This window comes from Cavia porcellus, unplaced genomic scaffold (assembly GCF_034190915.1).
Source record: "Cavia porcellus strain 051 isolate PalLab524CR breed Dunkin Hartley unplaced genomic scaffold, mCavPor4.1 scaffold_23, whole genome shotgun sequence".
Classification (NCBI taxonomy): domain Eukaryota; kingdom Metazoa; phylum Chordata; class Mammalia; order Rodentia; family Caviidae; genus Cavia; species Cavia porcellus.
In genome coordinates, this window is record NW_026947506.1 from 35,870,044 (window position 1) to 35,882,810 (window position 12,767).

General features: G+C 45.7%; 1 protein-coding gene across 1 annotated transcript in view; it reads left to right on the plus strand.

Annotated features, from left to right (window-relative positions):
• The window catches only part of Cyth3 (cytohesin 3), a 155,753-nt gene continuing 142,986 nt past the window's right edge, over window positions 1-12,767 (plus strand). Inside the window, exon 1 of the mRNA XM_063234144.1 lies at window positions 1-24. The gene's annotated coding sequence lies outside the window, so the exon portion shown is untranslated. The remainder of the gene's footprint in view (window positions 25-12,767) is intronic.

Here is a 12,767-nt window from a genome sequence, read left to right on the forward strand (position 1 = left end):
TTTCAGGCCTGGTCTCCATCACAGGTGAGTCTGGTGTGTTGCTACTTGGTCTTGCTTTGGTTTTGATTTGTCGGGAGAAGCATGAAGCTGCCAAGTTTGCTGTAGATGAGAGTCATGGAGACTACAGCACCTGCCTACGTACTGCCAAGGCTTAAATCCTGTGACGGTCCCTTCCATTCTCAGTGGGAAAAACACACAGCCTTTTCCATGGACTGAACGCGTGGATACATTCAGACACTGGTATGACTAAAGAAACCTTTTTTTAAAAAAATGTAATGCTTATGTTTGAAGCGTCAGGGCCATTTATTCGTGTGTGTTTAAGAGAGGATCTTGCTATGTAGATTTGGCTGGCTTTGAACTCACTACATAGCCCAGGATGGCCATGAGCTCTTGGAGATCCTCCTATCTCAGCTTCTTGAGTACTGGAATTCCAGGCATATGCCACTGTGCCCAGTTGTTGCTTTGTTTTTTTGGTACTGAGGATTGAAGCCAAGGTCTTTTCATGCTTCTACATCCTCAGCCTTTTTTAATTTTTTATTTTGAGACAGGTTCTCACTAAGTAGCTAATTTTACCAGTCTGGGCTCTAACTTGAGATCCTCCTGCCTCAGCCTTCCAGAGTACTGGGATTACAAGGCATGCATCTTGGTGCCCAGCTATATGTTGTGTTTTAAATTGGCAGATACAGGCCGGGGGTTTAGCTCAGCTGTGTAAGTGCCTGCCTGGCAAGCACAAGGTCTTGAGTTCAATGTCCAGTACAAAAAAAAAAAAAAAAAATTAGCAGATGAAGTTATGTTTGAGGATGCCCAATAGTCACTTTATGGAATCACCTTTATTAATTTAGTAAAATCTTATTTCAATGCAACATTCTCACTTCCCTATGAAGGGGAACCCAGAACCAGGCCCCAGTGGAGAGGATGCTCTTGTGGGCCAGTGTGCACTGAGATTAAGTCTGCAACTGCTTAATTTGGAGTTTAAAGCAGCCTCCTTCCCGAGTCTGTGCACGCGAAGCTCACACCTGCCACAAGAGGGCGCAACATGTTCACATAGGAAGGTTGCATCTTTGGGCTGTCCTGATGTAGTCTAGTTATTTTGGTTCTTAAACAAAAAATAAATGTAAAAATGCTAGACTTAATCTACATCAGTGTAGTCTGTTAATCTCAGTGGGTATAAAGTGGAAAACCTTGCAAAATCATAACTCTTTTCTGGGTGTGATGGTGCACACCTATAATTCCAGCACTCAGGAGGCTGAGGCAGGCAGGTTGCTGTGAGTTCAAGGCTAGCCTGGGTTACGCGGTGAGTTCAAGGCCAGTTTGAACTGAATAGTGAAACCCTGTCTCAGGCAAAAAACTAAAACCAAACAAAGAAACCATAAATCTTTCATCCAATATCTGGTGATTTAAGGCAAAAAAGATACCTAGGGTTTGAAAAAATTAAAATGTGGGCTTTTTATTTTTACATTATAATTATGATTGTTTTGCAGTGCTAGGAATCAAACCCATGGCCTTGTGCATGCTGAGCAAGTGCTCCACCACTGAGCTATACCCCAGTCCATACTTATTTTGCAGTACTAGGGATTGAACCTGGGACCTTCACACTGAACTACATATCAAACTCTTTTTTTTTTTTTTTAATTTTCAGACAGGGTCTCACCAAGTTGATAAATGCCCTAGCTGGGCATTGAGTTTACAATTTTCCTGCCTGAGCCTCCAAGAGTACTGGAATTATAGGAATACACAACCACATCTAGCTTTTCTTTTCTTTTTTCTTTTTTTTTTTTTTTAGGCAAGATCTCACTATGTAGTTCAGGCTGGTCTTGAACTCACTTTTGTAGCCCAGGCTGGCCTCAAACTCATGGTGATTCTCCTGCCTCAGCTTCCCAAATACAGGGTTACAGGTTTGAGCCATCCTGCCCGGCCACACCCAGCTTTTTAAACAGGATTTTGAGTGACTTTCAGTAAGACACCACAATTTTAGAACACATGCACAAGAGCAGTGTGTAGAGTGGGTTTGCTAGCATTTTTCCTGTTGCCCGAGGATGCACACAGTTCCCCAGTGCTGTGAGCCTCAACTAACATGGGTCTTTTTAGAATGGTACACCTGTGATGACTGGGGACACAGTGAGTTCCTCTTGAGACCCCCCTCTTTGAAGGACAGCCACCTGGAGACCTGTTAAGAGAAATTTGGCATAGAGAACAAATTGATTTTTCTTTACAGAAAACACATTTCTTTTGTGGCTTATAGTAAAATACTCCTAAAGTGTAGGAATCTATTACAACACTGGGGGAACTGCTGCTGTTCATAACATCAGTGAATTGTCACTATGTCTGTTGCATTTCTTTTTTTTTTTTTTTTTTTTTAGTACCTGGGATAGAACTCATAACCTTGTGCTTGCCCTGCAGGCACTTATGCCACTAAGCTAAATCCCCACTAAGCTATTTAATGACTCAGAGATGTTTTGAGTACCACATAGGACTCATTACAATAAAGCAGCTTGTTTGCATAAACTCCAGATTTTGTCTTCACTAGATTCTTCTGTTGTAAACAAATCACAAGGCTAATACTCCCTCTCTCCTGCTTAGGTCCCACCTGCAATATTCAAAGTTTCTCTCAGATATTTTTAAAATGACAAAACTTTGTATGAGTTTATTATAGAATTCACGGCTGCTGGTTTGTGGTGGTGGGTACCTGCAGTGCCAATGCTCTGAGAGGATGAGGTAGGAGGATCGCAAGTTCAAACCAAGCCTGGGTGACCTAGAAACTTAGGAAGACTCTGTCTCAGGACAAAAAATTTAGGGCTGCAGATATAGCTCAGTTTCAAGATACTGCACACACACACACACACACACACACACACACACACAGAGTCATTACACTATCAAGCCTTTACCCTTATGTGTACATTTCCACTCCCTTATTACTTTATGTTTGGAAACTTTGAGCTTCTCTCTTCTACTTCTTATTAAAATATGTCATAGGCTGTGGCTTACTTTTTATTGGTACCGGGGATCGAACTCACCACTGCCTGCTTGCAAGGCAGGCGCTTATGCCACTGAGCTAAATCCCCAGCCCCCAGGCTGTGGCTTACCATGTGACCTGTGATAACCTCATACTAGGCTCAGTAATACTGAGGCACATTTCCAGCCCTTGTATAACACTCATATCTTAATTCTCATGGCTCTCTCCATTCTTACCGCTCATTTAAAAGAGTTTTATTTTTATTTTATTTTATCTTATTTTTTGAGACAGGGTCTTACTATGCAATTCAGGCTGACCTCAAACTCACAGCAATCCTCCTGCCTCAGCCTCCTGAGTGCTTGGATTACAGGCATGTACCCCCCACGCCCAACCAAAATAGTTATATTAAACAGAGAAATTGACAAAAATGGCATAAGAACATTTCATCTGCCATCATAGGCCTGACATCTCAGTAGCCTATGGTGGCTACTACAGTAGCTTTTAAACCCATGGGATTGCTTATATTTTTATGTTAATCTTTTAAAGTGACAAGTAAAACCTGTATATACTTACTTACTGACTAAAACACCTTACATCTAAATTACACGAAAATTTTAGCTCAGTTCCTCAGCTGAGCATAGTGGTGCACACCTGTAATCTCAGCATCCCATCCTAGGAGGCTGAGGTAGGACGGTCATAATCGGAGCCCAGTCTGAGCAGTTTAGCAAATTAACAAGACTCAGCCGCTCAAGGGCCTGCTTGGCAGGCGATAGGTCACGAGTTCTGCAAAATTTTACCCTTTCCGAGTAAAAAAATTTTTTAAGGGCTGGGGCCTGGCGCAGGGTCGGCCGGGGCTCCACCACAGAGTTGCCCCCCACCCCCTGCGGCTCCCCCTCCCCAGCTCCTGTGTCTCTGTATGTTCAGCAGCCAATGCTGGAGAAGGGGCTTTGCGGGAAAGGCAAGTGGATACTTTCCATACACTCCCCAGGAGGTACACACTCAGGTTTAAAGCTTGACCTTGGCTCTGGTGATGAGACAGCTCATCGAATTTGGGATGATCCCTGAGGATGTTCGTGCTGTCCCCTCTCCAGAGCCATTGGGGGCCTCCGGAAGTGACAGTGGACGCCTGAGGCCTGGGGCGTCTGTGAAAGCATCTGTCCCCCTGGAACCGCGGCTTCACTGAGGAGCCCTTGAATGTCTTCCAGATCCGGGCTGGATTTGGCTTCCCCCTCACTGCCTCTTTCCCCAAAAATAGGATTTGGAATTTATTCTCCCTGTGACATAATGCGTCTTACAGTCGCAAGCAGGAAGTGAATGCCTTCCTCCGAGGCCTGTGAAATTTTCTAGAAATGGGCTGGGCGGGGTATTCCTTCTCCACCCTAAATGATTTTCTCAAAGCAGGGCATGCTCTTCCAAACTGTCCTGCAAAAGAAACTGGGCAAGCCATGTGTTAGTGCATGTCTGTAATCCTGGCACTCTGGGAGGCTGAGGCAGGAGGAATAACAAATTCAAGCCCTTGCCTGGGCAATTTAGTGACACCCTGTCTTTAAAAACAAAAAACAATAAAACCAGAAGAAGAAGCAGAAGAGGAAGAAGAAGGAGGAGAAAGAGAAGGAAAAGGGTTTTAGCCTGGCTGGAGTTGAATGCTCTCAGGTGCTTTGGTTTCATAAACAAAGTACCCTCCACCCCCACCCCGTGCATGTCTTTTTCTCTCTGCCTCACTTTTTTTTGAAATGTCTGTAGGCTCTTAATATTAATAATGATGCTTTCTGTCTACTCAGACACTGAATTGGGTTCCATGGGACTCATAAAACTGGGGAGCCACACTCATTTCCTTGAAATGATTAGGACAGGCGACAGCATTAGGCAGGGGTGACTTTGATTTTCCAGAGGATATCTCTTTTTCACTGTGATTGTGTGCCAGATTCTGGGGAAAACCAGACGAGTGAGACAGCGGTTGATGTCAAGCAGCTGCGGGTCTGGGAAGTAAGCTGACCCTCCAGCTGTCAAGATCATGCACTCGCCTGGTGGTGCCAAGATGGTTCTCAGGAGCTAGGAGATGCCCAGGCCTTGGGAGCGACTCTTGCCACCTGCCGGCTCTCAGAGTACTTCCGACAGCTCACACGCAGCCAGCCAGCCCTCTGGGGAGCCCATTCGGGCCGTGGCTAGCTGGCTCGAAGTGGTTTCTTGAGGAGCTACTACATGCCAGCCAGGCCCACGTCAGGACCTGGGGTGTGCGGGATAAGCATTTGAGATCCAGCGGCAGATTGGAGAGGTGCGGTTTCACCTCCCTGCCTGGGCAGGCACCTCAGCATGGGGAAGCCCTTGTCGGTCTGGGGGTGCAGGCCTGGGCACCTCAGTGCGGCCTGGTGTGCACTCAGCCGTTTGTCTCTGCCCTGTATGCGCAGGCACACTAGGAATCTGGAGATGTCACCTGCCCTGCTCAGCAGCCACAGCGGCCCTGATGGCCTCGCATGGGTCACCCAGCTCTGGCGCAGGCCCTTTGTGGCTGTGCCCTTACTCTGTCCCTCGTCTCTGAGTCCCAGAGGGCAGCTTTCCCACCTCTTTGGTTTTGAGCCCAAGAAAGAATCATCACCACGACTCAAGTGTTTAAAACAAATGAAATGTGGAAGCAGCCCAAAAATATGAAACTAGAATTCAGGTTTGTTTTGCTGCCTGAAGTAATTCATTTTAAATTCTACTGTAAGCAAAACCCCAGCTCCTTAAAATGACAAACAGGGAAAATCCACATTAATTGGATTTGCTATTAAGTGGGTGTTTTTCTACCAAATTGAACAGCAAATTATTGAAAAGATTTAGAGTGAAAATGGAACTGTTGTAGGCATTGCTGACAGGGGACCATTCAACGCCTCTGCTCTGGTTGCCTGGGGAAGCTGAATCCCGGAATGCTTTTTCTGGAGGCTTCTCAGGCTGCGTAGACAGTCTGGCTCCGTGGGCCCCAGACTCCCCTGGGAACAGCCTCTCCTCCCCCTTGTCTCAGTACTGGAAATTGAACCCAGAGCCATCACACTGAACTAGATCCTTAGCCCTTTTATACATTTCTTATCTTGAGATAAGATTTTGCTAAGTTGTTCTGGCTAGGCCTGAACTTGTGATTCTCCTGCCTCATGGACGGACCATCGTGCCTGGTTTAGGGCCCACCCCCACACCCCGTACATGTCTTTTTTTCTCTGCTCCACTCTTATTTGTAATGTCTGTAGGTTCTTTCTTTTTCTTTCTTTCTTTCTTTTTTTTTTTATCAGTACCAGGGATCAAACTCACGACTGCCTGCTTGCAAGGCAGGCACTTATGCCGCTGAGCTAAATCTCCAGCCCAGCTCTTCCTTTTTACTCCAAGGTTCCAACACCAACCTTAATTTATTGAGCCTCTTCTCGTCTTCCTCCTCCTCCTCCTCTTCCTTCTTCTTCTTCCTCTTCTTTGTCCTTTGGTTTTTAAAGACAGGGTCTTGCTCTGTAATTCAGGCTAGCCTTGAACTCACTATGTAGTCTAAGCTGGCCTCAAATTTACAGCAATCCTCCTGCCTCCCACACATGCTGGATTACAGGCATGCACCACCATAGCCAGGTCAGTCTTAGATTTTTATAACTGTCTCATAAAGGCTACTTAAATCCCTTCTGAGATCAGAACCCCAGGTAACCCAAAGACCCCTCACTGAGGGCCGTTTCTTGAGATTCCCTCCCCATCCAAGTACTGCAACCCCAGAGGCCAAGTTTCCAATGCCTGGGCCTCTGTGGAACAAAGCACATTCAAATAGCATGTGCTTATTTTATCACAGTAAAAAAGTTAAGATGTGCTGAGGTCTCGTGATGAAGCACTCCGTGGCCCGAGGCTTCTTTTCTGACTTACTTGTGGAAGTTCCTCTCTCTCTCTCCCTCCTTTCCTCTCTCTCTCTCTCCCTTCCCTTCTCCTTCTCTCTCCCTCTCTCTTCCTGAGGACCAGACTTCTCTGTCCTCTTCCCATTCAGTTTCCATATTTATAGACCTTCTCTTTGTTATAGTTCATATAGTTTCAGTTCGAATCTTTGTATCCCCCAAATCCATATGTTGAAGCCCTGACTCCCAATGTGAAGGTGCTTGGAGACAAGGCCTTGGGAGGGCTAACTAGGTTTTTTTAAACTTTTTATCGTCCTGGGGATCGAACACATGACCGCCTGCTTGCAAGGCAGGTGCTTATTGAGCTAAATCCCCAGCCCCCAAAGCTAACTAGGTTTTGACGGGTATCTGGAGGTAGGGCCCCAAGGATGGGGTCAGTGACCTTGTAGGCTGAGGAAGAGACCCCAGCTTGCTCACCCGTTCTGTGGTGTGGTACTCCAGCAGGAAGACTCCACAGGCCAGGAGGAGGCCCTCACTGGGCCCTGAGTCAGCCAGCCCTTTCACCCTGGACTTGCCAGCAGCAGAACTGAGAAGTGAATGTCTTCTTTCAGCCCGATAGTTTGTGACATTTATTAGTAGCAGCTGGAACAAACTAAGACCTCTCTCCAGCCCCACTGGAGAGTTCACAGATGGAGATATTCATTGGCCTGTGGCTGCCATCTCAGATCTCTCTGGCTCTCAATGGACGGGGGGTCTAAAGGACCCTTTCCTGACTGAGGACCTCCCGAGAGGTGCCACCTCTTAAGTACTCCACCACCCACCAGGAATGCCACCTTTGAGACCTGGCTTCCCACACAGGACCCTTGGGGACAAACCACATCCAAGTCATAGCACGGGAGTTGCCACACCAAAGCAAAAACCACCCCGTGCCTGCTTGTTGCCACTGGGGCCGGTGGGGGTGGATCACAAAGAAAAGCAGGCTACAGAGTAGGGGGTGAGTTTCAGCTGACCACTCACCAGCAGACAATTAAATTCCTGACCATTTTTGTTTTATTGTACTTTTCATGGTACTGAGGATTGAACCCAGGGCCTTTGCATGGAGCTACATTCCCAGCCCTTTTCAAATCTCTAAGTGTGTGTGTGGGTGGGTGGGTTTTGAGACAGGGATTCACATGCAGTTCAACCTGGTCTTGAACACATGACAATCCTCTTGCTTTAGCCTCTCAAGTGCTGGGATTACAGGTATATACTTCTGTGCCTGGCAAACTTTTAAGTTTTGAGACAAGGTCTCAATAAGTTTCCCCTGGTAGGGCTTGACTTGCTATCCTCCTGCCTCAGCTTCCCTTAGTGCTGGAATGGAAGATGATGTTTACCACCATACTCAGCTGACTACAGTTTTCTTATTTCCAAAATCCAAACTCTACCATCTTGGGGCTGGGGATTTAGCTCAGCGGCATAAGTGCCTGCCTTGCAAGCAGGCAGTTGTGAGTTCGATCCCTGGTACCGATAAAAAGGAAAAAGACAAAAAAAAAAAAATTGACTCTCAAACTCTACCATCAGACCCAACACAAAGACTGGGAAGCTGGAGTGACATCATCATCGTGTTATGTCAGCCTGATTTAGTTTCCTTTCCTTCTCTGCAATTGAGGAAGATGACATTTTCAAGTTTCTATGAATGCAAAGCACTCAGGGAGAGCAAGTGTAGACTTCTGCACTCATCTGCTTTTTTAGCGGAAATGCAAAACAACATGTAGGCAAATCTGTAACCAGCTCACGGGAAGAGCGACCAGGCACATGCAAATGACATCCATGAGGCTGACTGTAATCAGAGACATTGTAAGCACTGGAGAGGATGTGGAGAAATCGGAACCCTCAGCAAACAGTGCAGCTGCACTGGACACAGTTTGGCAATTTCTCAAATAGTTCAGAATGAGATTTACCATATGACACAGCCATTGTCTGCCTAGCAATAATCTCAAGAGAATGAAAAACATTTCTGCTGTACATGGTGATACACACGTATAATCCCAGCACTCTGGGAGGCTGAGTCAGGAGAATGGCAAGTTAGAGACCAGCTGCAACTTAGTGATTTATGAAGACCTGGTCTCAAACAGTAAAATGTACTGGAGATATAGCTCAGCATGAAGGCCCTGGGTTCAAATTCAGCCTCTGGTACCAATCCAAAAAAAAAAAGAAACTTCAATGTCCATCAGTCAATGAATGAATAACAAAATGTAGGATAGCCATACAATACATTATCTGGCGTAATGGACTAAATGGTACCCTCAATTCATGTGTTGAAATCTACCCCCAGTGTGATGGTCTTAGGAGCTGGGCTCTTTGGGCACTGATTAGGTTGTGAAGGTGGAGTCTTTATGAGAAGAGACACAAGAGAGCTGCTTCTGCCCTTCTACCAAGTGTGAACTCCATGAGAAGATAGCCATCTGTGAGCCAGGAGGAAGACCTTAACCAGGGCCAGACCATGCTGTTCTTGGATGTCCCACTTCTAAAACTGTGGGGAAATTCACGTGTGTTGTTTAAGCCCCTAGTATACAGAAATTTGGTGTGGCAGCCCAAGTTGACAAAGAAAGAAACCAGGAGAGAGAGAGAGGGAGAGAGAGAGAGAGGGAGAGAGAGAGGGAGAGAGAGAAAGAAAAGAAAAAAAAAGACAGACATGGAGGTACACATCTGTAATCCTAGCACTCTGGGAGGCTGAGGCAAAAAGATTGAAAGTTTGATCGCAGCTTGGGCAGCTTAGTGACCAAATAAGGCCCTCTCTTTATAATATAAAACAAAATAAAAACAGCTGGGGTACAAAGACCCTGGGTTCAATTGCTGCTATTGGAAAATAAAAATTCATGAAGAGGGACTGAGAATGTATCCAAGGGGCAGAGTGCTTACCTCGCACATGTGAGGCTCTGGGTTCAAGCTTGCAGAAAAAAAAGAGAAACGGATATAGTCCTGATACATTCCTCATGTGAAATTAAAAAACATGCAAAGTAGAAGAAGCCAGATGTGGAAAGTCACACACTGCAAAACAGCATTTATGTGAATTGTCCAGAATAAAATAATCAATGGAAACAGAAAGTTGATTCATGGTTTCCAGGACTCAGCGTGGGCTGGGAGGGACAGAGGGGATGATGACTAAGAGATCCAGGGTTTCTCTTGGAGGTGATGAGATTGCTGTAAAATTGATTGTGGTGATGTCTGCACAGCCTTGTGAATATCCTAAAAGCCATTGGCCTGTGCACTTTCTTTCTTTTTTTTTTTTTTAATTTTATTTTGAAAGTAGTAAAATACAACAGAACAAGACAGAATAAAGCCAACTAAGATTGTACAGTGAAATTGGTACAGAACTTCACAGCAGGTTACCGGGATAACAGTAATAGGTATCACAATGTATTTCGTTATCTTTACAATAGTTGTTCTTTCAATCACATATATCAAAATAAAATGAAATACAGAACATTTTAGAATTTATCAAAACAGAATATTGAATAGAGCAGTACCATTAATCAGAATAGAGCAAAACAGTAATAAAAATATTTGTCTTCAAAGAGATGGTAGAAGGAAATCCCCCTTATTTGCTATGGTCAACCTCACAGGACATGCTCAGATTTCTGGTTCCCATTTGCTAATGGGGGGACAGGATAAGGGGGTAGGGGAAGTGGATGTTTGACTCTAGGTAGTGCACCACCAGTAGGTTCACTAGTGCTTAGCAGGGAGGCAGGCTGGCTGCTTGGTTTCCCAGTTTGTAAGTTCTTACATGGTTTGGATCTCAGGAGCTGCTGGTGGTTCTCCTCCTGGAAGGGCTGCAGCTGGCCACACCGCAGCCACTTACCAGGGAGGGGAGCTGCTTGCTTGGCTTCCCAGCGTCCTAAGTTCCAACATCCTGTGCACTTTCAACAGATGGGTTGTATAGTATGTGAATTATACCTGAATCCAGCTGTTAGGTGTAGCTGGTGGCTGCATGCAGTAGCCACCAAGGGACGGGTGGGGTCGCCAGCCCTGGGCTGGCCTGGAGCAAGACTTGGTTCTCAGTGGGGGTGGCTGCACTAACCTCAGGGCATTTGGAAATACTGTGGGTGTTTCTGATTCATTGAATGTGGAGGAAAGGTGTCAGCATTTAGCAGGAGAGAGCTGTGGAAGCCTGAAGCTAAACATCCTGCAGCGCAAAGGCCAGTCCTGCACAGGAAGAACTGCCTCCCCTACTGTCACCCCCTGCCGCACCCTCTTCTGGCTGAAAACCCTGGCCCAGTGGAGCATTCCTGAGGGCACATGTTAGATGTTGCTGCTCAAGGTTTTATAAGGTTCTCTCCCACTTTTGCAACCACAGGAATAAATCTTGGTGTTAGGTTTTTGTTTATTTTGTTTTGTTTTGTGGTGCAGTATCCCCAACCCTTTTTAAATTTTTATTTTGAGATGGAGTCTCCCTGAGTTGCCCAGGCTGAGTTCCAACTTGCAAACCTCCTGCCTCAGCCTCCCAGAGTGCTGGCATTACAGGTGTGTGCCACCACATCTGGCTTTTGAGTTGGTTTTGTTCTGTCATTCATTCATTCATTCATTCATTCATTCATTGGTGCTAGGGATGGAACCCAGGACCTCCTGGGTTCTATGAGGCAAGCTGGCTACCACTGTGGGACTCCCCCAAACCCTCCACCTAATTTTTCTGGTACATATTGGAGCATATCCACGGGGTACCTGGTGACGTTTAGAGTCATTTTAGAGTCATGTGCATATCTACACTAGTTTTGGTTCTCACAGCAGACCAAATGAGCCAGGAGTGGATCTGCCCTTCATCTCAGAATGGCTGCACCTCTTGAAGGCTCTGTTGGCTCTGGTGTGTGGCACTGGGCCTGGGCCAGGCTTATTATTTGGGAGGAATTATTTTTAGCCCTTGGGAGCAGTTTTGAGGTAACTCATTTGGATGCTTATACAGTGCTATTTTTTTTTTAACCAATCATGACTATTTTCAATCGAGTAGAAGTTCTAAGGCAGAAACATTTCCTTTTTAAGGCGGTGTTTCTCTGGCAGTTCTAAAGACTAATCCAAAAGATTAGCAAAAATAGCCGGTTGTTAAATAGCTCAAATCTGGAAAATGCAGGCGACATGCTACTCTGTGAGTTTCTCAGGGTGAGAAAGGGAGGGAAAGGAAACCAAGGATGGGGATAGGTGTCTATGAATGGTGAATTCCCCACTGGAACTGAGATTTCTCTCTATTTTTAACCAGACCCTAACCTTCACCAATGATAAATGGCCTATATCTGACGCTAAACTACATTCCCTCCAAATTTAAGTTAATCTTCCAGTGAGCTGGAGGTATACTTCAGTTGGTAGGCGATTTTACCTAGCATGTGCAAAGGCCCACTACCACTAAAACAGAGCAGCCAGTCTTGTAATTTGGGTGAATGCTGCATATCAGTTGGGTGAATGCTGTGTATCAAACTCACTAGGTTTGATCTGCTTTTTTTTGAGATGGGGTGTTTCTATGTAGTTCAGGTTGGCCTTGAACTCACTGTATAGTCCAGGCTGGCCTCAAGCTCATGGCAGTTCTGCCTCAGCCTCTCCAGTGCTGAGATTACAGGTATGCATTATCACATTTGGCTCTTTGGTCCACCTCTGTGTCTTTGCAATTATCCAGTTCCAAGTTTTGCCTACAGTTTTAAGGGAGCAAGTTTCAGCTTCCCTTAGCCCCAGTTGCCAGAGGCCCAGAGTCTGGTTTTGTCTACAGGGCTGCATACCTGTAACCCCCGCACTGGGGACGCCTAAGGCAGAACGCCTTCAAGTTCAGACCCAGCTTGAGCAACTTAGTGAGCTCTTGTTTTAAAAAAGTAAAAGTAAGGGCTAGGAGAATAACTCAGTGGCACAAGCGCCTGTCTGGCAAGCATGAGGTTATGTAGTAGCAATAAATAAATAAATATAAAAATAGCTAGGGATGCAGCTCAGTGGTACAGCAGCCTGGGTTTGATCTCAGCACT